This window comes from Pleurodeles waltl, chromosome 6, assembly GCF_031143425.1.
Source record: "Pleurodeles waltl isolate 20211129_DDA chromosome 6, aPleWal1.hap1.20221129, whole genome shotgun sequence".
Taxonomy (NCBI): Eukaryota; Metazoa; Chordata; class Amphibia; order Caudata; family Salamandridae; genus Pleurodeles; species Pleurodeles waltl.
The window spans coordinates 807342198-807368592 of record NC_090445.1 but is presented as its reverse complement, the minus strand read 5'-3'; positions in this window follow the sequence as shown (position 1 = coordinate 807368592).

Below are 26395 nucleotides of genomic sequence, written 5' to 3'. Positions count from 1 at the left end.
TTAGAACACCACCTTACAAGAAAAAGACTATAGGTGGTACATCCTTCTCCGTTCAAGCAGCCAAACTATGGAATTCATTACCCCCAACTATAAGAGCCACAGATAACTTTCTTGTCTTCAGAAAACTACTCAAGAGTTGGCTCTTTCCGTCATCACCGCCATATTCAAACAACTATGGACTGCATATGCCTATGTTGATAAATATTTTTTCAGATTATGTGTCTATTTCTAGTTATGTATAGTTCTTTAGAAAATATGTATTGCTACTATGTCATAACAATAAAATACACACACACTCTTTAAACCTGTTTGACTAAGTATATTTACCCATGGTTCTAATTATGTATTGTATGTACATATGTGTATTCATGTGTGTATGTATGTGTGTGTGCATGTGTGTATATATATATGTATGTGTGGATGTTGTTCTGTGCTTGACATGTTTGTTGGTCATTGCATGGCTCCTGGGTGGGTTGTTATACTAGATATCTATGAATCCCTGCTCTCATCTTATCACACTTGTCTACCTATCATCATATGTCATGTCTCTATCAATCTATCCTCCATTCCCACTCTGACTCATCCCAAATTCATTCTACTACTTTTATTTGCTAATTAACTCTGCCTAAGCTCTTCCCTCCGCTTCCACATCTAACTCACCAAACCTCACTCTACTACCAGGACCTCCCAAACAACCCTACTAAATTCTCCCTCATTTATCTCACCCTGCTACTATGATCTCCCTAACCCTTCCACAGACTCTTCCCTCCTCCATCCCCCTTCACTCATCCCAAGCCTTTGGGATGGGTAAATGAGGGATATACTCCCAATTAACACTTCTGGATTTCTTTCCTCCTCCACCCCTCCATTATCCCAGTCAATCTAACAAACTCTCATATCCGTGGTTCAAATTAACTCATAATAATACTAAAACTGTACTCATATTTCCCGATACTAATCCATCACTAAATGTTGTAATTTCCTCCATCTTGGATTGCAGAAAAATAGCCTAACAGGGCTCGGGATGTGACTCCTTTGCACAGGAAGTGGTCATATAGTGGGCTTGGCCACTCTAAGGTAGGTGGCCCATTGGCCACTACCAGGTATTCTAATTAGCACCCACGAAGTGCAGTATTTAGTGGGCATTCCTAGACATGCAGATCGGATTTAATAGATACAAGAAGGCCAGCGACAAAGAAGACCCATGTCTCTAGAAGAGAAGTCCTGCTACAAAAAGAAAAAGGTGTCAACCCCTGCCTGCTGTACCCAGGAATCAACAATCTCTAATGAGGGATCAACTGTACATCGGCCAAAAACCCCAAGGGACCTCCAACCTTCTAAAAATTGCTAAGAACCTCCCTGTGAGTGAAGGCATCACTCCCTGCAGCCTGCAGGCAAGAAATCAGTGAAGTCCAATTCACTGACCGGCGGCTGACCAAAAACTTGGACATTGCAGCTAGACCGAATTCCACCTGATGGACCCAAAGGACAAACCCTGCCAGTGTGTCAAGTTTGGTGGCACTGCAAACTCCAGTGGCTGAGACGTGCCATAGCTGGGGGTACTCGATCCCCCAACATCAGACACCCAGAAGAAAATTCCACTCGGGACTCTTATGACCAGTAGCAAGCAACAGTTGATGGACTTAAGGATACCCAAGAACCACCCCTCACAGAGGCCCTGCTGGCCTGCAATCCACCCACAAGGTGACCTGCACCTGGCTCCAAAGACTCCTTGATGCATGACTCTTGGCTGACCTATCTGCACTGCACCTTGGCTCCCTGGCCCTTGCACTGGAAAACCATCTGAGCTGTAGGGGTCCCTAACACCTTGCCACATTCACACTCCAAGGCGGTCCACTGAACTTACCTTTCAGTCCACTTGTGCAGTGGGTTCAAAGTGGTCCCCTTCTCTATTCTGCACCAGCTCCAAGACTTTCAGCCGCTGCTCCTGCTTGAACGGGGAGCCACCCAAACTTCTCTGGCTGGCCACAGGACATCTCAATGACCTCAACCTAAAAATAGAAGGTGACACTTGTGAGAGCATTGCCTGATTTATATGCATTTTTTTTTAGTTTTTCTCATTGATTCTTATGGTGCATAATTACGCACAAAAGACTATTTTTGAAAAACCTTGAGAAATCATAACTTAAAAACCACTTACCTGATTTTGATGATCTTGGTCTTAAACATTTTTTAGGAATCTGAAGTATATTTGTAAATTGGTCTTGAGTTATTCTTTTGTTCACATTTATTGATACTATGAGTATAACAAATGCTTAGCACATCTCAAAAGATAAGCTTAACTGCTCACAGACCCTACCACAGAAGCAGAGCATTAGTTCATCTGTTTTTTACCTCTGAATATCAAGGTGGGGTTGCTCAGATTTTCAACACAGTGCACTATATATAGAGCCAGCCTCCTACAGTGAGTCAGTGTTTGAGTGCATGTACTGTTGAATGAGTGAGTGCATAAGAGCATGTACTGTTGAGTGAGTTTGTTAGTGTGTAGGAAAGTCCTCCTTTTTGCCCTGGTCACCCCCACACTTTTTGGACAGGTACTGGTGGTTACTGACTCTTGGCTGGGTAGTGCTTACCAGCCCCAGGGCCAGTGCTCTGTGTTAAGTGGATATGCAAATTAGGCTAATTATGATTGGCTAAGTAAACCTACCTATACGTCCCTAGTATATGGTAGGGCATGTAGGTTTAGGGACACCAGTATAGGTAGTTCACCCATAGGTGCACTGCTGAGGTGCCCCGTGTCATTTTAAAGGCAGGCCTGCCTTGCTGGCTGCTTTTAAATTAAAGTTATATGTAAATTTGACTTTGGAATTAAAAGTAGTCCCAAAGTCTTAAACTACCTTATTTTTACATATAGGTCACCCCTAAGGTGTGCCCTATGTGCCACTAGGGCTGGGTGCCATGTAACTATAAAATAGTTTTATAAGCCCTGGTGAGGTAAAAACAGACAAATTCATTTTTCCCTCATTGTAGTGAAAGGCCTTCATAGGCTAGAATGGGGAGACTTTATTTTAATTTTAAAAGTCCCCTAAAGTGACAGATACAAAGAGTTTGGTATCAAATTAATTGTTATACTAAATCCCACAACTTCCAGTTGTGGGATTTAATATAACTTGTTCAGGTAAAGAGTTTTAAACTTTACCTGAAAAGTTGGCAACTTCAGTCCTGCAGTGTTTTTGCTGCTGTGCTCTGGTTGGCCAGGCTGCCTTGATGAGTTGTGAAGTGGCCTGGCTTCACACAAAGAGATGTGCTTGTGGAAGGGGATCTCCCCTGAGCAGATGGTGAGGCAGGGCTGCCAAATTGGTCTTCAAAGGCAGAGAAGGACATTTGGAGCAACCCAGCAACACCCCCACATCCTGCAAACCCAGACAGTTAGGTGCCCCTTTGATTAGATTAGGAGAGGGCAGGAGAGGGGTGTGTTTAGGATTTGTAGCCACACCAGTGGGTGAGCTCAGCCAGATGTAACCTCCAATAATCACTTTCAGCCATGATGGATTTTTGAGGAATGTTGCCTCCTGGGACTGATTTGTGCCACTCTTCCCAGGAAGTGGTCATCACAGGGGGAAGGACCCTGCACCTGATTGGAGAACCAGGACCCCCCTGTTTTTCACCCAGGAGCAAGAATACAACTGGCAGACCTGCACCCACACCTCAGATCCCCATCAGATTCCAACAAGGAAGAACCACTGAAGAAGAAGGACTGCCCTGCTGGACCCCTGGCCTGCACCTGGACCCTGCACTCTGAAGAACTGCACCAGCTGCACACTTGGGCTTCACCACAAGAAGGACTTTGCCCGGCTTCAACTGGTTCAAGGAGGGACTCTCTGTTTGCTACAGGTGAAAATTTGCTAACCAGAGTCCCCTGCACGAAATCTTGAAGAAATCAACCAGCTGACCACTGTCGAGTGGCCAAAAAGGTGTTTGTGCCAGGTGATTTCTGGGAGTTGTAGTCCACACCCCCGGCCTGATTTGCAGGTTCGTCCCGGTGAAGAAAATCTCCAAAAAAGAGACTATGGGGGTCATTACAACATTGGCGGTATAAGGCGCTTACCGCCGTGCAGAAGACCGCCAATACACCGTCGCGGCCGCGGTAGACCGCCACAGCTATTATGACACACATCACGGAATCCGCCGAAATTCAGACACCCACACAACACCGCCACACCAAAGGTAAACTGGCGGAAACACATCCTCCACCTCCACGCCAACAGAAACACGCCCATGCCATTACGACCCACGAATCCACGCGGCGGTCTTTTAACCGCGGTATTGCATTGGCGGTACACACCGCCGCGCTCAAAATACACACACATCTACAAAACACCGCCACATTGGACAATTCCAAATACACACACCTGATACACATACACACACCACTCCCACACACCCAATACTATATAAAACACACACCCACATCACCCACAAACCCCTACGACCACAATTCACGAACGAAGGCCAGAGAGATAGCACAGAACAGACAACCCCATCACACAGAGGCACACAACACCATTGCCCACGCAACATCCAAGCACAAAATACCACATACCACTACACTCACCACACTCATCAACACATACACCACCCCACACATCACACACACCACCCCATGTCACGCCAAAGACACCCCCGCTTCTCCGAGGAGGAGCTCATGGTCATGGTGGAGGAAATCATCCGGGTAGAGCCACAGCTATTTGGCTCACAGGTACAGCACACATCCATAGCCAGGAAGATGGAGCTATGACAAAGAATAGTGGACAGGGTCAACGCTGTGGGACAGCACCCAAGAAATAGGGAGGACATCAGGAAGAGGTGGAACGACCTACGGGGGAAGGTGCGTTCCACGGTATCCAGGCACCACATCACGGTACAGCAGACTGGCGGCGGACCACCACCTCCTCCCCCTCAACTAACAACACGGGAGGAGCAAGTCTTGTCCATCTTGCATCCTGAGGGCCTCGGAGGAGTCGTTGGAGTAACGGACACTGGTAAGTCTAATCTTAACCATCATAACCCCCACCCTACCTGCATGATATCACACCCCCCCACCATCACACCCTCCCCTATCACCCCAAATCCTCACCTATCTACCCATGACACCAACCACCCATCCCAACCCCAAGACCTGCATGACATAACTAAGCATGGGCACCCATCACCAAAGCATGCCCACTGCACAGACCCACAACACCCCCCAACCATCAGGACACAAGCCCCCACACAGGAATGCCTGCACTGGGGTTCACGAACACCCAAGCATTGCACACCATGAAACACACACATGCAATAATCTTGTACTTATACCCCCGCAGGAACCCGAAGGAACGTCACCACACCAGAGGGTCCAGACAACACCACTCCACCCCCAGAAGAGGCCCACAGTGACGACAGCAGCTCTGCCCCACTGGATCTTGATGACCAGCCCGGACCATCGTGGGCCTCAGGACAGTCGGTTCCCCTTGCCCAGCCACAGCCCAACACCGAGCTTACACCCTCTGGTAACACCAGCACAGCTCCCACCCAGCGGGCCCAAACCTCCCTACCCAGGACAGGTCATTCAGCGGTGTGTCCACCACTACAGGGCACCCAGGCTAACCCACCTCCCCAACAACAACAGGGACCTGGGGGCAGTGGTAGTGGGCACACGGTCCAGGGGACGGAGGCACAGGAACACAGGGGAACTGGGTGGGCTGCTGTGCGACAGAGGGAGGACAGGCAAAAGGAACCAACTCTCAACGAGGCCCTCTCCTCCATCATGGGAGCATACCACCACTCCCAGGAGACGATGGCCACGGTCCTGGACAAGTTGCAGGAGGAACAATATTTGGGGTTCAGGGAGGAGCTCAGGACCATCGGCTCCGCCCTGGGCGCTATCGTAGGGGTGCTGACGGACATTCAAAAGACCTTGACGGACACCGTGGCACTCCAAGGGGCCGCGGATACTAGCCATGACGATGAAATGCCCACCACCTCCGCCGGCGCTAGTGGACAGGACGCCCCGCCACAGGACCAACACACCAGCACCCCATCCCCTGCAGACGGACAACCACCATGCAAGCGGCGCCCTGAGATCCAGGAACAGGACAGAGCAAGATGGCAAGACCCCCACCAGGAAATAAGACCACCCTGTTTGACCCCCACTGTCCCACTTTGTTACCCTGCCCAAATCGGAACAGACCTAGCTCCACTTCCAAATGCCCAGATGTGCAATGTACCTGTGAGACTAATAGACTGGACTCTGCTATGGACATTCCTCTACCATCACCCATCACCATTTTACAACCCTCCTTCATTTTAATACACTTAAATAAACACCCTTGAAACACTAAACACAAATGGAGTCAGTTTATGATTTGTAAATCTGTATTATCAATTACAGTTTCATAATGGGTTACCCATTGGAAGGCTAACATACCTATGTCACACATCACAAGCCCTTCAAGGATGCAAACAGTTGACACGTAGGTTACCACATTTGTGAAACTGAAATGAAAGGGGACAACTCAGTTAACAAATAGTGAGTGAAATGTCGGTACAGGATAGAGGTAGATGTGTGAAAGTTAATGTAATGGTAAAAATGAAATTGTTCTCACCTGTGTCTCACTGGAAATATTGCTGTATGACTGACTCCCTGTTGTCGTTTTCGTCTTCCTCAGCTTCATCCTCATCACTTTCCACAGGCTCCACAGGCTCCACAGCTGCCACAACACCGTCATATGGATCATCCTCCTGCAGAAAAGGCACCTTGCGTCGCAATGCCAAGTTATGGAGCATGGAGCAGGCGATGATGATGTCGCACACCTTCTTCGGTGAGTAGAATAGGGATCCACCTGTCATATGGAGGCACCTGAACCTGGCCTTCAGGAGGCCGAAGGTGCGCTCGATAACCCTCCAGGTCCGCCCATGGGCCTCATTGTAGCGTTCCTCTGCCCTGGTCCTGGGATTCCTCAATGGGGTCAATAGGCAGGAAAGGTTGGGGTAACCAGAGTCCCCCAATAGCCATACACGGTGCCTCTGAAGTTGACCCATCATATCAGGGATGCTGATATTCCACAGGATGTAGGCGTCATACACAGAGCCAGGGAACATAGCATTTACCTGCGGGATGTACTGGTCTGCCAAACAGACCATCTTGACATTCATTGAATGATAACTCTTCCTGTTCCTGTACACCTGTTCACTCCTGCGGGGGGGGACCAGAGCTACATGGGTCCCATCAATGGCACCTATGATGTTGGGGATATATCCAAGGGCATAGAAGTCACCTTTCACTGTAGGCAAATCCTCCACCTCAGGGAAAATGATGTAGCTCCGCATGAGTTTCAGCAGGGCAGACAACACTCTGGACAACACGTTGGAAAACATAGGCTGGGACATCCCTGATGCCATGGCCACTGTTGTTTGAAAAGACCCACTTGCAAGGAAATGGAGCACTGACAGCACCTGCACGTCAGGGGGGATTCCAGTCGGATGGCGGATTGGTGACATCAGCTCTGGCTCCAACTGGGTACATAGTTCCTGGATTGTAGCACGGTCAAACCGGTAGGTCACGATTAAATGTCTCTCTTCCATTGTCAACATGTCCACCAGCGGTCGGTACACCGGAGGACTCCGCCATCTTCTCATATGTCCCAGCTGACGGTGCCTGCGAAGGACAACAGCGAAGAAACAGTCACTATTCCTGCAGGTATGTACCCACAGTTACACACAAGAGTACACCAGACACAAAACCCTTCCTGTATGTGTGTTGAGTGTAGGCCTCAGTATGTGTGACGCAGTTGAAAATGAATCCATGTGGGCCCCTGAAATGGCGGCTGCCTGACCTCTAAACTGGGACAATGGGATTGTGGGGTAACAGCGCTGGCGTTGCACACCGTCGCGGCCGGCGGTGATGATGCGCCCCGCCGCGGACATCACCGCCGCGGACGTCACCACCATTTTCTATCTCTTCAATCACTAGATACCTGACCTTCGACAGGAGAGGACCTACACTGCTAGTGCTGCTGTGACCTCGGTCTGGAAGCGACGATGGCTGCTGCGTCTGGGGAAAGGGCCCCTGCCTTCACTGCACAGGAGTTGGAGAAACTTGTGGATGGGATCCTCCCCAGTACATGCTACTCTACGGTCCTCCAGACCAACAGGTTAGTACACAGGGAGCACGTTGTAGGGGCTAGGCCTGGGTGAACAGGGCTGGGTGGAAGAGGGAAGGGGGCAGAAGTCATACTACAGTAAAGCATGGGAATAAATGGGCCACATGGTCAGAGTATGGAGGGGGCCACACACATTGATGGTGCAATTGGTAATGACTGTTCCTCATCCCTTGTGCATGTCATGTAGGTCAGCGCCCACCAGAAGAGGGACATTTGGCGTGCCATTGCCAAGGAGGTCCGGACCCTGGGGGCCCACCAGAGACGGGGCACCCACTGCCGGAAGAGATGGGAGGACATTCGCCGCTGCAGCAAGAAGACAGCGGAGGCTCAGCTGGGGATGGCCTCCCAATGTGGGAAGGGTGCCCGTCGTACCATGACCCCCCTGATGTTCCGAATCCTGGCGGTGGCCTACCCGGAGTTGGATGGGCGCTTAAGGACATCACAGCAGACACAAGGGGGTGAGTACAACCTCATTCTGCGGACTTTGTGTGCAGTGGAGGTGTCTGGGTGGGGGAGGTGGGCTGTGGGCATCCCTAGGCCAGGGCGAGTTAGGTAGAAAAGGCCCCTCCGTAATGTAGGCCATGTGGCACTCTACCCCACCTCAGTAAATTAGCAAGTTGAGGTATAGTTGCCCCTGTGGCATCCATGTGCGCATATTTCCACCATTGCCATGTAGGCCATATCCCAGAAATTGCATGTGCAGAGGGCAGGAGCGCAGCGTTGTGCATTGGGCTGCTGCGTCTGTCTTGTCCCCCAACGGTAGCGGTATGCCATGCTCTAAAACTCTCATTGTTCTGTTTTCCCCCCTTTTCCTGCTCTCCCTGTCCTTTTGTACATCAGCATCAACAGGCGGAGGTACAGTGGCACCAGAGCACGAGGGAGCTGCATCCCACATGGCCATGGAGGGCCACACCACAGACTCTGAATACACCAGTGGGACGGAGGGCGAGGGGAGCTTCACGTCGGCCACCGGATCACCAACCAGCGACACACACTCGTCCGCTGATGTGAGCTCCCCTGTGGTGGCAGCACCATCTGTGTGCCCCACTTCTACAGATACAGCCACCACCCACCTACCAGCACCGCCCTCCCAGCAGCCCCTCAGCGTTCGCCCCGTGCCCGCTCACCCAGGAGGGTGGGCATCACCTTCGCCCCAGGCACCTCAGGCCCTGCCCCAGTCACCCCTGCTGCCCTCAGTGAGGAGGCCATTGACCTCCTCAGGTCACTCACTGTTGGGCAGTCTACCATTGTGAATGCCATCCAGGGTGTAGAAAGGGCGTTGCAACACGGTAATGCATTCCTGGAGGGCATTCATTCTGGTCAGGCTGTCCTTCAGCGAACCCTGCAATCTCTGGCCTCAGCACTGATGGCAGCAATTGTCCCTGTGTCCAGCCTCCCCCCTCCAACTTCCTCCACCCAGACCCAATCCCCTGTACCCCAACCCATCCCAAGCACACCTACAGACCAGCATGCACACAAGTCAACACACAAAAGTAGCTCAGGCAAACATAGGCACCACACATCCCACAGGCACTCACACAAGCATCACACCTATACAGACACAGCAACATCCACTGTCTCCACTGTGTCCCCCTCCTCCTCTTCTCCCTCCTCCCTCCCAGTGTCGTCTACACACACACCTGCTTGCACCACATCTACAGGCACTAGGACTCTCACCAGGACACCCAGCACCAAACGCCGCTCACCAGCACTCACCACCTCCACTGCCATTTACACGTCCCCTGTGTCCTCTCCCAGTGTGTCTGTGACGCCCCCTCCCACAGTACCCAAACGCCGGCAATCACTCACCCAACATCCATCCACCTCACGACAGCCTCCAGTACCTGCACCTGCACCCAAAACAGCTAAAGTGACACCTCATACAACCACCTCCTCTTCCTCCACTCCCAGACCCCCTCCAGCTATCCATCACAGTGTTCGTCAGAAACTGTCCCTCTGTCAAATTGACCTTTTTGCCCCCACCCCCCACCCCAAAATTCATCAGTCCCGTCGTAGCACCTCAGCCAAAAAGCCTTCAGTACCAGTGGTGCGTGTTCCAGGTTTTTGGAGTGCACCGTCCACCAGGACAGGCAGTAGGACCCGGAGCCAAGGCACTGGCAGCCCACCCCCTGTAAAGGCTCCGAAAATGGAGAGTGGACGACGGGACCGTGTCAAGACTCCTGGTGGGACAACAAGTGAAATGGGATCGAAGGCGATTGGTGAGTCAGCTGTAACTCCAAAAAAGGTGGGGAAGGTCCAGAGGAAGGCTGCCCAGCCTGTTGTGAGTGTCACGGCGGAGAAGTGTGCCATCATTTCCGGCGGTCCAGACACAACCGCCAGCACCGTCGTCACTGGTCCAGAGACCACCACCAGAGTCGGTGCCCAGGAGGGCCCAAGTATCGTAACTGGTCCAGAGACCACCGCCAGAGTCAGTGCCCAGGAGGGCCCAAGTATCGTAACTGGTCCAGAGACCACCGCCAGAGTCAGTGCCCAGGAGGGCCCAAGTATCGTCACTGGTCCTGAGACCACCGCACAAGACACAGCCCAGGAGGGCCCAAGTATCGTCACTGGTCCTGAGACCACCGCCAGAGTCACAGGCCAGGAGGGCCCAAGTATCGTCACTGGTCCTGAGACCACCGCACAAGACACAGCCCAGGAGGGCCCAAGTATCGTCACTGGTCCTGAGACCACCGCACAAGACACAGACCAGGAGGGCCCAAGTATCGTCACTGGTCCTGAGACCACTGCACAAGACACAGCCCAGGAGGGCCCAAGTATCGTCACTGGTCCTAAGACCACCGCACAAGACACAGCCCAGGCGGGGCCAGGATGCCACAGCCCCGCTGGGCAATGATGGAACGTCATGCCACACACCAATGTCCAGTGTGGAAATCGTCATGCCACACACCAATGTCCAGTGTGGAAATCGTCATGCCACACACTAATGTCCAGTATGGAGATTGTCATGCCACACACCAATGTCCAGTGTGGAAATCGTCATGCCACACACCAAGTCCAGTGTGGAAATCGTCATGCCACACACCAGTGTCCAGTATGGAGATCGTCATGCCACACACCAATGTCCAGTGTGGAAATCGTCATGCCACGCACCAATGTCCAGTGTGGAAATCATCATGCCACAAACCAATGTCCGTATCAGAACCGCCATGTCAAAGCACCGCTGAACAGGGCAAAGACCGCCATGTCAAAGCACCGCTGAACAGGGCAAAGACCGCCATGGCAAAGCACCGCTGAACAGGGCAAAGACCGCCATGGCAAAGCACAGCTGAACAGTCCAGAACCGCCATGTCAAAGCACCGCTGAACAGGGCAAAGACCGCCATGGCAAAGCACCGCTGAACAGTCCTGAACCGCCATGTCAAAGCACTGCTGAACAGGGCAAAGACCGCCATGGCAAAGCACCGCTGAACAGTCCTGAACCGCCATGTCAAAGCACCGCTGAACAGGGCAAAGACCGCCATGGCAAAGCACTGCTGAACAGTCCTGAACCGCCATGTCAAAGCACCGCTGAACAGGGCAAAGACCGCCATGGCAAAGCACCGCTGAACAGGGCAAAGACCGCCATGGCAAAGCACCGCTGAACAGTCCAGAACCGCCATGTCAAACCACCGCTGAACAGGGCAAAGACCTCCATGGCAAAGCACCGCTGAACAGTCCAGAACCGCCATGTCAAAGCACCACTGAACAGGGCAAAGACCGCCATGGCAAAGCACCGCTGAACAGGGCAAAGACCGCCATGGCAAAGCACCGCTGAACAGGGAAAAGACCGCCATGGCAAAGCACCGCTGAACAGTCCAGAACCGCCATGTCAAAGCACCGCTGAACAGGGCAAAGACCGCCATGGCAAAGCACAGCTGAACAGTCCTGAACCGCCATGTCAAAGCACCGCTAAACAGGGCAAAGACCGCCATGGCAAAGCACCGCTGAACAGGGCAAAGACCGCCATGGCAAAGCACCGCTGAACAGTCCAGAACCGCCATGTCAAACCACCGCTGAACAGGGCAAAGACCTCCATGGCAAAGCACCGCTGAACAGTCCAGAACCGCCATGTCAAAGCACCACTGAACAGGGCAAAGACCGCCATGGCAAAGCACCGCTGAACAGGACAAAGACCGCCATGGCACAGCACCGCTGAACAGGGCAAAGACCGCCATGGCAAAGCACCGCTGAACAGTCCAGAACCGCCATGTCAAAGCACCGCTGAACAGGGCAAAGACCGCCATGGCAAAGCACCGCTGAACAGTCCTGAACCGCCATGTCAAAGCACCGCTGAACAGGGCAAAGACCGCCTTGGCAAAGCACCGCTGAACAGTCCTGAACCGCCATGTCAAAGCACCGCTGAACAGGGCAAAGACCGCCATGGCAAAGCACCGCTGAACAGTCCAGAACCGCCATGTCAAAGCACCGCTGAGGAGGGCAAAGACCGCCATGGCAAAGCACCACTGAACAGTCCAGAACCGCCATGTCAAAGCACCGCTGAACAGGGCAAAGACCGCCATGTCAAAGCAACGCTGAACAGGGCAAAGACCGCCATGGCAAAGCACCGCTGAACAGGGCAAAGACCGCCATGCCAAAGCACCGCTGAACAGTCCAGAACCGCCATGTCAAAGCACCACTGAACAGGGCAAAGACCGCCATGGCAACGCACCGCTGAACAGTCCAGAACTGCCATGTCAAAGCACCGCTGAACAGGGCAAAGACCGCCATGTCAAAGCACCGCTGAACAGGGCAAAGACCGCCATGGCAAAGCACTGCTGAACAGTCCGGAACCGCCATGTCAAAGTACCGCTGAACAGGGCAAAGACCGCCATGTCAAAGCACCGCTGAACAGGGCAAAGACCGCCATGTCAAAGCACCGCTGAACATGGCAAAGACCGCCATGGCAAAGCACCGCTGAACAGTCCTGAACCGCCATGTCAAAGCACTGCTGAACAGGGCAAAGACCGCCATGGCAAAGCACAGCTGAACAGGGCAAAGACCACCATGACAAAGCACCGCTGAACAGGGCAAAGACCGCCATGGCAAAGCACTGCTGAACAGTCCTGAACCGCCATGTCAAAGCACCTCTGAACAGGGCAAAGACCGCCATTGCAAAGCATCGCTGAACAGTCCAGAACCGCCGTGTCAAAGCACTGCAGAACAGGGCAATGCACCGGGTAGGAATGAATGGCCCACCCCATCAGGCATCCTTATCCCATGTGCAGTTGGGACAGTGACAGGACACTACCTTTCTCAGGGAGACTCATCCAGTCTGGGCACCAGTCACCCCCGAGTACCAGTATGGACCTGCATCAACTTGAGAGACTGTGGCTTTGCACTCACCAGGATTGAACAGTGGGCAACCCACCCACTGTAGAGACTTGAGAGAATGTGGCTTTGCACTCCCCAAGATTGAACAGTGGGCAACCCACCCACTGTAGAGACTTGAGAGACTGTGGCTTTGCACTCCCCAGGATTGAACAGTGGGCAACCCACCCACTGTAGAGACTTGAGAGACTGTGGCTTTGCACTCCCCAGGATACATCAATGGGCATGTAGCCCCGTCGTGGATCTGGCTTTGCATTCATCTGGCTGAGGTGCCCCCCCTTCCCTTCCCCCTGAGGTGCCTGTAGTGTTTCTATCTGATGCCCCGGCAGTGTTCTCTCCGATTTTGGTCAGGTATCTATTGTGGGCCTCGCCCATGCATTTTTGGACTGTTTGTGCACGGACATTGTTGTGTACATATCTGCAATACTTCTCGGATTGTATATGTGAATATGAGTGATTTTAGAATACATATATTTGTATATTTTTGTATGACATGTACAATGGCACATTACAAAGTTTGCCAGAAATTCGCATTGTCTTTGCATTCTTCCGGGGGGATTGTGGGTTGTTACTGTTATGTTTGTGACTGCATTGGTGTGTATGTTGTAATATGCAAGGGTGGGGGTGTTTGGTGGGTGTCCCCCTAACTTTTGTCTCCTCCCTCCCCCGTGTTGTAGGTGCAGTACTCACCGGTATCTTCTGAGCCTACGTCGCTGTTGGTCGTGAAGGAGCAGAAAGACAAGGGCAGGTAGTATTTGCAGTTCCGGGTCCATGGAGTCATCGTTCCTCGTGGGATGTGTAGAAGGTGAGCGTTTTCCCATAGCGAAAGCTGTTTCCGCCGTGTTTTTATCCACGGTGAATCCGCCCCGTAAAAGGTGGCAGATTGGCATGTTGTGATACTGTGGGCGGTACATTGTCTTCCGCCTGTCTGTTGGCGGTGACCGCCGCGCTGCTTGTCTGTACCGCCGTGGCGGGTGGTGTGTTAAAGTGGCTGTCTTTGTTGGCGGTTTCCGCCAGGGTCATAATTCCCTTTTTTTGTCCGTCTGACTGTTTGCGGTATTACCGCATCTTTAACACCGTCCGACAGGGTTGTAATGACCCCCTAAATCCTAATGTAGGAGGTTGACCGGGACCTCCCAGCCAGCGTATCCGAGGAGGGCTCCAAGGACATCGGATCAAGATCCAGGTGTACCCCGGTCGAAGGATTTTCACCTCGAAAAAACGACTAAGGGGGTGATTCCAACTTTGGCTGGCGGCGGGCGCCGCCAGCCAAACAGGACCCGCCAGAATACCGCTGCGCGGTCAGAAGACCGCCGCGGTTATTCTGGGTTTCCCGTTGGGCGGGCGGGCGACCGCCAGAAGGCCGCCCGCCAGCCCAGCGGGAAACACCCTTCCACGGGGATGCTGGCTCCGAAAGGAGCCGGCGGAGTGGAAGGTGTGCGACGGGTGCATTAGCACCCGTCGCGATTTTCAGTGTCTGCATGGCAGACACTGAAAATCTTGGTGGGGCCCTCTTACGCCAGGAACAGGATGGCGGTATGGGGGTCGGAATCCCCATGGCGGCGCCCCCAGGGCAGCGGAAAACCGGCGGTACACCTCCGGTTTTCCGTCACTGACCGCGGCTTTACCGCCGCGGTCAGAATGCCCATGGGAGCACCGCCAGCCTGTTGGCGGTGCTCCCGCGGTCCCCAACCCTGGTGGTCTCGGACTGCCAGGGTTGGAACGACCGCCTAAGTCCTAAGGTAAAAATCTCCACAGAGGGCTCCCGTGACGCATATCCGGAGAAGAGTTCCAGGAGGTCGGATTGGACTGGCAGGTTCTTCCCCCTGAAGAAAATCTTCAGAAAAACGAGCTTAGTGCAAAGGTAATCTTTTGACCGAGGACTCCTGCGGGCTGTAGCCAAGCAGGGCTCCATCGCGGTTGGCCTTAAACTTTGACTTTGCCCCGGTCGAGGTGTGCCCAGATGACCAGATTGGCGCTTTTTGTTTCTAGGCGCTAGAAAATAATAATTGTTTCAGGGGAAACATTATGATCCTATTAAAGCAGGAAAGTTTCAGGAGCTTGCTAAGGCCGGCAAGTGTTTTGAGTGTCATCAACCTGGACACAAAAGAGGAGATGCTATCTGCTCCAAAAAGCCCCCCACTGGTGGGCAATCACAGGGGATTGCTAGTGTAGGGATGGGGGTGGAAGTTGGCTCAGGGCTGGGATCAGGGTACACAGAGGTCACCTCAGTATCCGTGGGTGGGGTGGACATTGCAACTATGGCCACCTTACCTCCCAGCATGGAGAGGTATAGGCAGAGGCCTAAAGTCAATGGAACTGAGGTGGAAGCTCTGAGAGATACAGGAGCCAGTGTGACAATGGTCACAGAGAAGCTGGTTTCTCCAGAACAGGTCTTACCTGGTGTCTTCCACCAAGTGACTTATGCAGTTATCAGAACCAAAATCCATTCCATGGCCATGATGAGCCTGGAATGGGGAGTTGTGACTGGCCCTAAGAAGGTAGCTTTAGCTCCTGCCCTCCCAGTAGAGTGTCTGCTGGGAAATGATCTGGAAGCATCTGAATGGTCATAGGTGAAGAGAAGGGTCCATGCACAGATGCTGGACCTCTCTGAATGGGTGTGCGCTGTGACCAGTTCACAGGCAGCCCAACAGGGAAGTGCTGGATACTTGGACCCTGGAACAATGGGCCAAGCCTCAAAGAAGATGAGAAAGGGCACTGGGTATGGCTTGCCAGCCCCCACAAGTACAGAGGATCAGGAGGAATCCAAACCTGAGGGCGAGGATATGACCTCTGAGGGAGGGCCACTTCCCCTGCAAGCTCTGCTTGACTTGGCAGAACTGCAAGGGGTAGGTGGGCCCACCAGAGAAGAGTTGTGTCAGGGACAAAGAGAGTGTCCCACTCTTGAGGGCCTAAGGCAGGCTGCTGCCAGGCAAGAACAAGGGGATACCAGTGGGACCCACAAGGTTTAATGTGAGGATGGAGTTCTCCACACCGAGGCAAGAGGCACCAAACCAGGGGCAACCAGGAAAGTAGTGGTCCCCCAGAAGTATAGAGAATGCCTCCTCACTTTAAGCCATGATATTCCCTTAGCTGGACATTTGGGACAGACCAAGACCTGGAAGAGGCTGTTCAACCATTGTTATTTGCCCCAAATGTCAGAAAAAGTCATGGAGTTTTGCAGCTCCTGTGTTACCTGCAAAGCCAGTGGAAAGGCAGGGGGCAAGCCAAAGGCTCCCTCGATACCACTGCCACTGGTTAGGACTCACTTTGAGAGGGTGGGGGTTGATATTGTTGGCCCCCTAGACCCACCAACTGCCTCAGGCAACAGGTACATTTTGGTGATTGTGGACCATGCCACCAGGTACCCTGAGGCAATACCTCTCCCAACACTCACTGCTCCCACAGTGGCTAGTGCCCTACTTGGTGTGTTCACCAGAGTGGGGTTCCGAAAGGAGGTGGTCTCAGATAGGGGCACAAATTTTATGTCTGCCTATCTGAAAGCCATGTGGGATGAGTGTGATGTTACTTATAAGTTCACCACCCCCTATCATCCACAGACCAATGGTCTGGTGGAAAGATTTAATAAGACCCTGAAGGGCATGATCAAGAGTTTGTCTGACAAACTCAGGAGGATATGGAATGTACTCCTCCCATGCCTGCTGTTTACCTACAAAGAGGTGCCACAGAACGGGGTTGGATTCAGGCCCTTTGAGTTACTGTTTGGGCACCCTGTAAGAGGCCCATTGTGCTTGGTGAGAGAGTCTTGGGAGAAGCCTCTCAAAGAGTCCAAGGAGAATGTGCTGGAGTATGTGCTGGGCTTGCGGTCACGCATGGCTGAGTACATGAAAAAGGCAAGCAGAAACCTGGAGGCCAGCTAAGAGCTCATGAAGCTCTGGCATGATCAAAAGGCTACAATGCCTGAGTATCACCCAGGACAGCTGGTGTGGGTTTTGGAGCCCATGGCTCCTAGGGCACTATAGGCCAAATGGACGGGCCCTATCCAATTGTGGAGAAAAAGGGTGATGTCACCTACTTGGTGGACCTTGGCCCCCCCAGGAATCCTCATAGGATCCTGCATGTCAACAGGTTGAAACCCCACCAGGACAGGGCAGACATGTCCATGCTGATGGTCACTGATGAAGGGAAGGAGGAGGAGAGTGAACCTCTGCCAGACCTCCTGTCCCCAAATGAACAAGATGGGTCAGTGGAGGGAGTGATACTCTCTCCCAAGTTGACAGACCAGCAACAAAAAGACTGCAGACAAGTTTTGGAGTAGTTTGCTAGTCTGTTCACCCTGACCCCTGGACTCACCAATTGGTGTGTCCATGACATTGACACTGTTGACAGCGTACCTGTCAAAAACAAGCTGTACAGGTCAAGGCCAACATCAAAGCTGCAGCGGCTAAGATGTTGGAGCTCAAGGTAATTGAGCCCTCTGACAGTCCTTGTTCCAGTCCAGTGGTACTGGTGCCCAAACCTAATCCCCAAGGTGGGAAGAAGGAATTGAGATTCTGTGTGGACTACAGAGGTCTAAATGCAGTCACCAGGACTGATGCTCACCCCAAACCTAGAGCTGATGAGCTCATTGATAGGTTGGGGGCTGCCAAATTCCTGAGCACATTTGATCTGACCTCAGGATACTGGCAGATTGCCTTAAATCCAGGAGCTAAGGAGAGGTCAGTATTTTCCACACCAGAGGGCCACTTTCAGTTCAAGGTGATGCCCTTTGGCCTGAAAAATGCTCCTGCCACCTTCCAACGGTTGGAGAATAGAGTCCTGTCTGGACTGGAATCTTTCAGTGCATTTAGTTCCATCTGGGAGGACCACCTGGTCTGCCTGAAGGAAGTGCTTCAGGCCCTGCTTCAAGCAGGCCTGACTATCAAGGCAAGCAAGTGCCAGACAGGGTAAAGCTCAGTTGTGTACCTGGGCCAACTTGTTGGTGGAGGCCATGTACACCCTCTCCAGCCCAAGATCCAGACTATCCTGGATTGGGAGGCTCCTACAACCCAGACTCAGGTCAGGGCCTTTCTTGGCCTGACTGGGTACTACAGGAGGTTTGTTCAGAATTATGGGGCCATAGTGGCCCCTCTGACTGTGCTTACCTCCAAGAAACATCCCAATAAGGACATTTGGACCCCAGAGTGTTAGAAAGCTTTTGACACCCTAAAAGAAGCTATGTGTTCAGCGCCAGTGTTACTGGCCCCTGTCTATAGAAAGGAGTTCATAGTGCAAACAGATGCTTCAGAGGAAGGGATTGGGGCAGTGTTAGCACAAGTTAATGAAGAGGGCCAAGATCAACCAGTTGCCTTCATCAGCAGGTGACTACTCCCAAGAGAGAAACGATGGAGTGCCATTGAGAGGGAGGCCTTTGCTGTGGTCTGGTCCCTGAAGAAGTTGAGGCCATACTTGTTTGGCACTCACTTCCATGTACAAACTGACCACAGACCTCTCAGATGGTTGATGCAAATGAGCGGGGAAAACCCAAAACTGTTAAGGTGGTCCATTTCCCTACAGGGGATGGACTTCACAGTGGAGCACAGACCTAGGACTGCCCATGCCAATGCATATGGCCTTTCCAGGTTTTTTTTCACTTAGCTGATGAGGACTTCCAGGATGTAGGTTAGTACCCATCACCTTTCATCTGGGGGGGCAGTGCAGGAAAGTCCTACGTTTTGCCTTGCTCACCCACACTTTTTGAACAGGTACTGGTGGTTCCTGACTCTTGGCTGTGCCCTGGGTACTGCTTACCAGTCCCAGGGCCAGTGCTCTGTGTAAAGTGGCTATGCAAATTAGGCTGATTATAATTGGCTAAGTCGACCTACCTATCAGTCCCTAGTATATGGTAGGGCATGTAGGTTTAGGGACCCCTGCATAGGTAGTGCACCCATAGGTGCACTGCTGAGGTGCCCAGTGTCATTTTAAAGGCAGGCCTGCCTTGCTGGCTGCTTTTAAATTAAAGTTAAATGCAAGTTCAACTTTGGAATTAAAAGTAGTTCCAAAGTCTTAAACTACCATATTTCTACATATAAATCACTTCTAAGGTGTACCCTATGTGCCCCTAGGGCTGGGTGCCATGTAACTATAAGCAGGGACCTTATAAAATAGTTTCATAAGCCCTGGTGAGGTCAAAACAGCCAAATTCGTTTTTCCCTCATTGTAGTGAAAGGCCTTCATGGGCTAGAATGGGGAGACTTTATTTTATTTTTAAAAGTCCCCTTAAGTGACAGATACAAAAAGTTTGGTATCAAATTAATTGATATAATAAATCCCACAACTTCCATTTGTTGGATTTAATATAACTTGTTCAGGTAAAGAGTTTTAAACTTTACCTTAAAAGTTGCCTCTTCAGCCCTGCAGTGTTTTTGCTGCTGTGCTCTGATTGGCCAGCTTCTGGCAGCCTGGCCAGCTGCCTTGATGAGGTGTGAAGTGGCCTGGCTTCACACAAAGAGATGTGCCTGTGGGAGGAGATCTCCCCTCAGCAGATGGTGAGGCAGGAAGGGGGAGGGTTGCCAAACTGGTTTTCAATGGCAGAGAAGGACATTTGGAGCAACCCAGCAACACCCCCACATCCTGCAAACCCAGAAAGTTAGGTGCCCCCTTGATTAGATTAGGAGATGGCAGGAGAGGGGTGTGTTTAGGATTTTTAGCCACACCAGTAGGTGGGCTCAGCCATATGTAACCTCCAAAAATCACGTTCAGCCATGATGGATTTTTGAGGAATGTTGCCTCCTGGGATTGATTTTTGCCACTCTTCCCAGGAAGTGGTCATCACAGGGGGAAGGACCCTGCACCTGTTGGAGAACCAGGACCCCCCTGTTTTTCACCCAGGAGCAAGGATAAAAGAGGCAGACCTGCACCCACACCTCAGATTCCCATCAGATTCCAACAAGGAAGAACACTGAAGAAGAAGGACTGCCCAGCTGGACCCCTGGCCCGCACCTGGACCCTGCACTCTGAAGACTGCACCAGCTGCACACTTGGGCCTTAACACAAGACGGACTTTGCCTGGCTTCAAGTGGTTCAAGGAGGGACTCCCTGTTTGCTACAGGTGAAAAATTGCTAACCAGAGTCCCCTGCACCAACTCCTGAAGAAATCAACCAGATGACCACTGTCCAGTGGCCAAAAAGGTGATTGCACCATTCTGAGAGTTGTAGTCCACACCCCCTAGTATCTTCTCAGAGCTTCTGGAACCTTGGGGTGAGCTGTGGACCCCAAAAGAATCTTAAAGGAACATCTGGGAGAAGATCCAGAAGTTTGGAGGAGTTTGGAGAACTTTTGAAAAAAAGCTCCATAGAGGGACCGACCCGCCGCAGCAACTATAGCCGGCTTGCCTCAACCGCGACACGGCCTGATTTGCAGGTTCGCCCTGTTGAAGAAAATCTCCAAAAAAGAGACTAGGTCTGAACGTAGGAAGTTGACCAGGACCTCCCAGCCAGCGTATCTGAGGAGGGCTCCAAGGACGTCGGATCAAGCTCTGAAGGATCTTCACCTCGAAAAAATGACTAAGGAGCACATTTATACTCCGTCTGCGCCGATTGTGCGTCAAAAAGTTTGACACACAATCGGCGCAAACCTTGCCCCATATTTAAACTTTGACGCCTGCGGACACCAAAATCCCCCCATGTGCGTCATTTTCTGGATGTGGGAAACCGCCCTGCGTTAATCATGTGCAAGGTAGGCGTTCCCGTCCAAAAAAAGACGTAAACAGCCGTGCATGGTATTTATGATTCCGGGCAAAAATCCTGCATGGCTGGGAGGCAGAAAATAATGCACAGCCCTATTTGCATCAAAAATTAACACCTGGATCAGGGCAGGCGTTAAAATGGGGCAAACACACCTGTATTTAATCAGAACACACAGAAGCAACAACAGAGCAGCAAAAGGGAGACATGGAGGTGCTTTCTCATCCAGTGTGCACGCAGACGCAGAGACCAGTAACAACAACAGCAGCTACCACAATTCCAGCAGGGACCCCATAGGCAGCGCAGAAGGCAGGAGAAGGTAGGAGAGGATATTCCACACCAGGACAACCCTTCGTGGCCTCAGGGAACATGACATCCTCCAGAGGTACAAGTTGAATTGGCAGGCCATTCAGCAGCTGCTGCGCAACATAGAGCCACAGTTGGCACTCACTTTGCGGACACCTCTCACCATCCCAACAGAAACCAAGCTGCTAGCTGTACTGCACATGTTGGCAAGTGGCTCCTTTCAAAGCAATGGTGCCCTGGTTGCCGGAATATCACAGCCATCATTCTCTACCTTCTTGCCTAGAGTAATGGATGCCATCATTGGACTCACACCCCGTCACATCTGCTTCCCAAACACACAGTAGAAGCAGCGGAGACAAAACAGGGGTTTTACCTCATTAATGGATTCCCACACGTCGTTGGTGCCATTGACTGCACACATGTACGCCTTGTGCCACCTGCTGCAACTGAACACCTATACCGCAACAGGAAGAACACACACTCCATTAATGTGCATGCCATTGTGGATCACCAAGGATTGATCACCACTATTATGGCAAAGTAACCTGGGAGTGTCCATGACTCATTCATCTTCTGTCACTCTACCATCAATCAACACTTCCAGGATGGACGATATGGCAATGGACTACTTGTTGGTAAGTACAGAAACCTACTTATATACACACTGCACAGCAACCCTCTAGGACACACAACACATACACCACGACAGCAACATGTGGACAGGAACACACTGAGGTTGTCACACCGCTAGCCATGTTTGATAGGTCTGCAGTGAACCTGTCACACATCTGAAATTAGTGTACAGTCTAATGTCAAGACGTCAATGATCACAACGTATGGAGAGGTTTGGCTAATTGTCACCTTGCAAAATGTAAGTGTCTCACTGATGTTTAAATTAATCCATTGCATATGTCTAAAGGTATGGGATGTCCAGGGTACATAGATGCTAACATGCTACCACCACTGTCAATTTGAATCTGTGTCTGGAACTATCATCTCACCCCCAGTGAAGACACAGGGACACCTGCATCAAAAGTCACAATTCTAGGGAGTGCACACTGTACTGCAAATCCCAAAACATACTGCTGACAACCGGTCAGCAGGCAAACACTTGTTCAGCCAAGGAAACAACCCAATACAGATGGTACATCCTAGAAGGCTATGAAGCAACACAATAACACAAAAGAGTCACAGACAACACAAGACAACTACTGCCATGCAAGGTTATATTAATGGTGCAAGCTACATCAACATGATCCTAATCATTTTCTTTTTCAGCTAATCAGGTGTATGGAATCCAGCCATGGATTATGACACCATTTTGCAACCCAAGCACTGCAGCAGAGCGCGCCTACAATGAGGCACATAGGAGGACATGCACCATGGTGGAGAGGACCTTCGGCATCCTCAAGTCGAGATTCAGGTGCCTCAACATCACTGGTGGCAGCCTCCTATATTCACCAGAAATGGTCTGTAAGATCATTTTAACATGTGCCATCCTGCACAACATTTGTATACGAAGGAACATTCCCCTATTAGAACCAGAGCCACAAATGCCTGAAGAGGAGGAAGAGGAGGATGCTGGCCTGCAACATGAGGGGGAACAACAAAACACAGCTGCTGGATTGCCTAGGCGCCAACATATTGTGAACAATTTTTTTTAGAACAACTCACCATCACCACTGTAGCAACACATATAAATAAACAACGATAATAATCACCATATCATGGTCTGGCTAATCATTTTTGCTCACCTTTATCTCTAACTATCAGAATAACAGTGTAGCCTCATGCAGCATTGCTGATATACCGATCAGGACACAGAACAATCCAAAGCAATTGTGATGCGTATTACACAACAGTCACATACGCACACACTGTAAATGATATACATCCTGTACATTTCACGTTTGAAGGGCAATAGCAGAGGACCACATCTATTTCACACATACATGTTGGCAACATGGGTCATCGCAGCATATGGCACACAACTAAGACACCATCAGTCTTTAAGGGAAAAAAATGCCTCATACATGAGGCAGTGGATGTGCTATTGCATTGGTAACAGGAGTGTTTGACCAAACCCTTGACTGCAGTAAGTCGTACAGCACCTATCTTTGCAAGGACTATCTGTGACTAGAGTTCCATATAAGCAGAACATAGACAGCACAAGTGCCACACCTATGACAAGCATTGCGCACATGACATTCCATGTACATGTCAGCCCATTTCCTAACTCCTGACACACCCATGCTCCTGGTCTCACCCCACATGTCTGAAGAGGTCCCTGGAATGGTAATATTTGTATCCAGATATTCCCTCCTCTCCACACACAGACTAACAATGGTAATCCAGTGTGCTTCCCTCTTTCCTATTGTATGCCATTGTCATTGTACATCTGACTGCATGGACGTCAGGTTAATTAATACACTGGCTTGTAGTGTTTTAAGCCCTGTTATCACCTGTAGATTGCTTCCCATGTGAAAGGTACTGTTGGCCATTTCAACTTGAATCTCACCTACAGGACTTGTGATAAACTGATGCAGCACACACCTGTGAGCACCTCCATGCAGACCACCCATTTGTACATGCATTGCCCTTGCAGATGCTTGGAACAGCATAGAAGTTGCCATTTTGTCAAATACACTGTTATGCATTGCTAGAAAATAAGCCGTGTGACACAGCCCTTGGGTTTATGTGTCACCTTTAAAAACATAGGACCAACACAGTTTCCCATGTCAACTGTCTTGTTCTTCCTCCGACCAGTGTAAGTCAGACCACTGAGTATGTACCTTGTGAAATTGCAGGATCCTGATTGACCATGCATCCTGTCAGCCTGACTGATACCTGTCTGTGCGTTACCCTAAAGGTTCCTTGTGGCTACATATGTACCACAGTTGCTTTCCCAAACCTCACATTCCTCAGGGGACATTTTGTCAGGTGCTTCCTCAATGCATACCCAAATACATTGTATAGAATCATCTGCTTTTTAATTGTACAATAATTGTGAAATTGTCTTGGAATACCAAATCATGGCCTATCCCTTGTCTGGGTCTCATGCATGCATGAACGACAAAGTGTGACAGTGTACCAGGGCCATATGCAAGGATTGGGTATTGTGCCTCCAGCAGAACCAGCAGCCTCTGATAATGTGCATGAAAATTCCACACATGTTAGGACCCTGACAGTTCACACGCTGAATCAGATTGCTCGCAACACATTGATGGCCTGTGCGTGCTGATTAGCTGCAAGATTATTCAACACAGAGGCTATGATGTTCCCAGATGCAGTGAGAACTTTACAGGCCAACCTGTGTACAAATGTAGTAATGACACCTGCCAGAACATGACCCCTGAGATGTGATCTCACTCAGCACACCAAGGTTGCCCTGTTGACAGTCTCATAACACGTCTGCAGTGACAGGGTGGGACCATCCCCATGTAGGTTCTCATGTCCTCATTGGCTTTACTTCCATTGATCTCCGAAGGATCCTCAGTAGATACAGGAATAGCCGCCACTGACTCATGATGAGACCTGGACGTAACTGTGACAACATAGACCCCTAAAAATATACAGGATCAACATTGGACCACACACATGAACCAGACACCTCTGTGCAATTGATCACTGGAAATATGTGGCCACGTGCTGCCTCGTCTGATGGTCCGCCACAGTGTTGAAGTAAGCCTCAGCAAGGCCCACTAGTGCAAGGGGTTCACCCTTCTCTGCACAAAGTCCTCAGACCATATAGGAAGAAGTTGCCACAGAAACTGAAATAAAGACAAAGGGCCTCATTATGACCCTGGCGGGCGGCGGAGGCCGCCCGCCAGGATCCCGCCCTCCAAATTACCGCGCCGCGGTCAAAAGACCGCGGCGGGTATTACGAGTTTTCCCCTGGGCTGGCGGGCGGTTCCAGTTAAACCGCCCGCCAGCCCAGGGGAAAACGACCTTCCCACGAGGATGCCGGCTCGTAATCGAGCCGGCGGAGTGGGAAGGTGCGACGGGTGCTACTGCACCCGTCGCGTATTTCACTGTCTGCATGGGCACGGCAGGGGCCCCCAGGGGCCCCGCGACCCCCCCTACCGCCATCCTGTTCATGGCGGCTTTCCCGCCATGAACTGGATGGCGGTAGGGGGGGTCAGAATCCTCATGGCTGCGGAGCGCGCTCCGCAGCCATGGAGGATTCCAAAGAGCAGCGGAAAGTCAGCGGGAGACCGCTGACTTTCCGCTTCTGACCGCGGCTGAACCGCCGCGGTCAGAATGCTCATTGGAGCACCGCCAGCCTGTCGGCGGTGCTCCCGTGGTCGGTGGCCCTGGCGGCCACCGGCCGCCAGGGTCAGAATGACCCTCAAAGTTTATTAAACCTCATGGGGTGGTACCACAGTTCAAACAGCACCCTTCGGTAATGTTTGAAGTAGCACACTGTGCTGAGAAAACATGGTCCTTTTATACCCACGCAGGGGCTAAAAGGAGGTGGTACAATTATAGAAGCAAGACTTACATACATGTAAGGTCATATGGAAATGCACAGTCGACAGGTAGGAGGGGCTAACAGTTTCAAGGACTAGTTGACACATTACTGTCTGTTACTGATTACTAACAGCTGCAGATCTTACTGGGCATGTGCGAAAGTGGGAGATGCTAAATATAACTTGTCACTAGGCAGATTTTCAAGAGGAGTTAACAGAAAGGTAGGACAGAGCACATGGTGAGCACATGGCAGCATGTGGCAGAGAAAATGGCTGCCATGAATACAAAATGGATTCGCGAAATGTTCACAATAGTTGCTAAACACAAGAGGTCTTCTGCTAATGCTTAATCTAATCGCTGCTAAACTACAACAGACGACCCTTTCAGCATTAGCTGAAGACATTTGTCTTTCTGGGATAATCTAAATATTCATCTTGTATA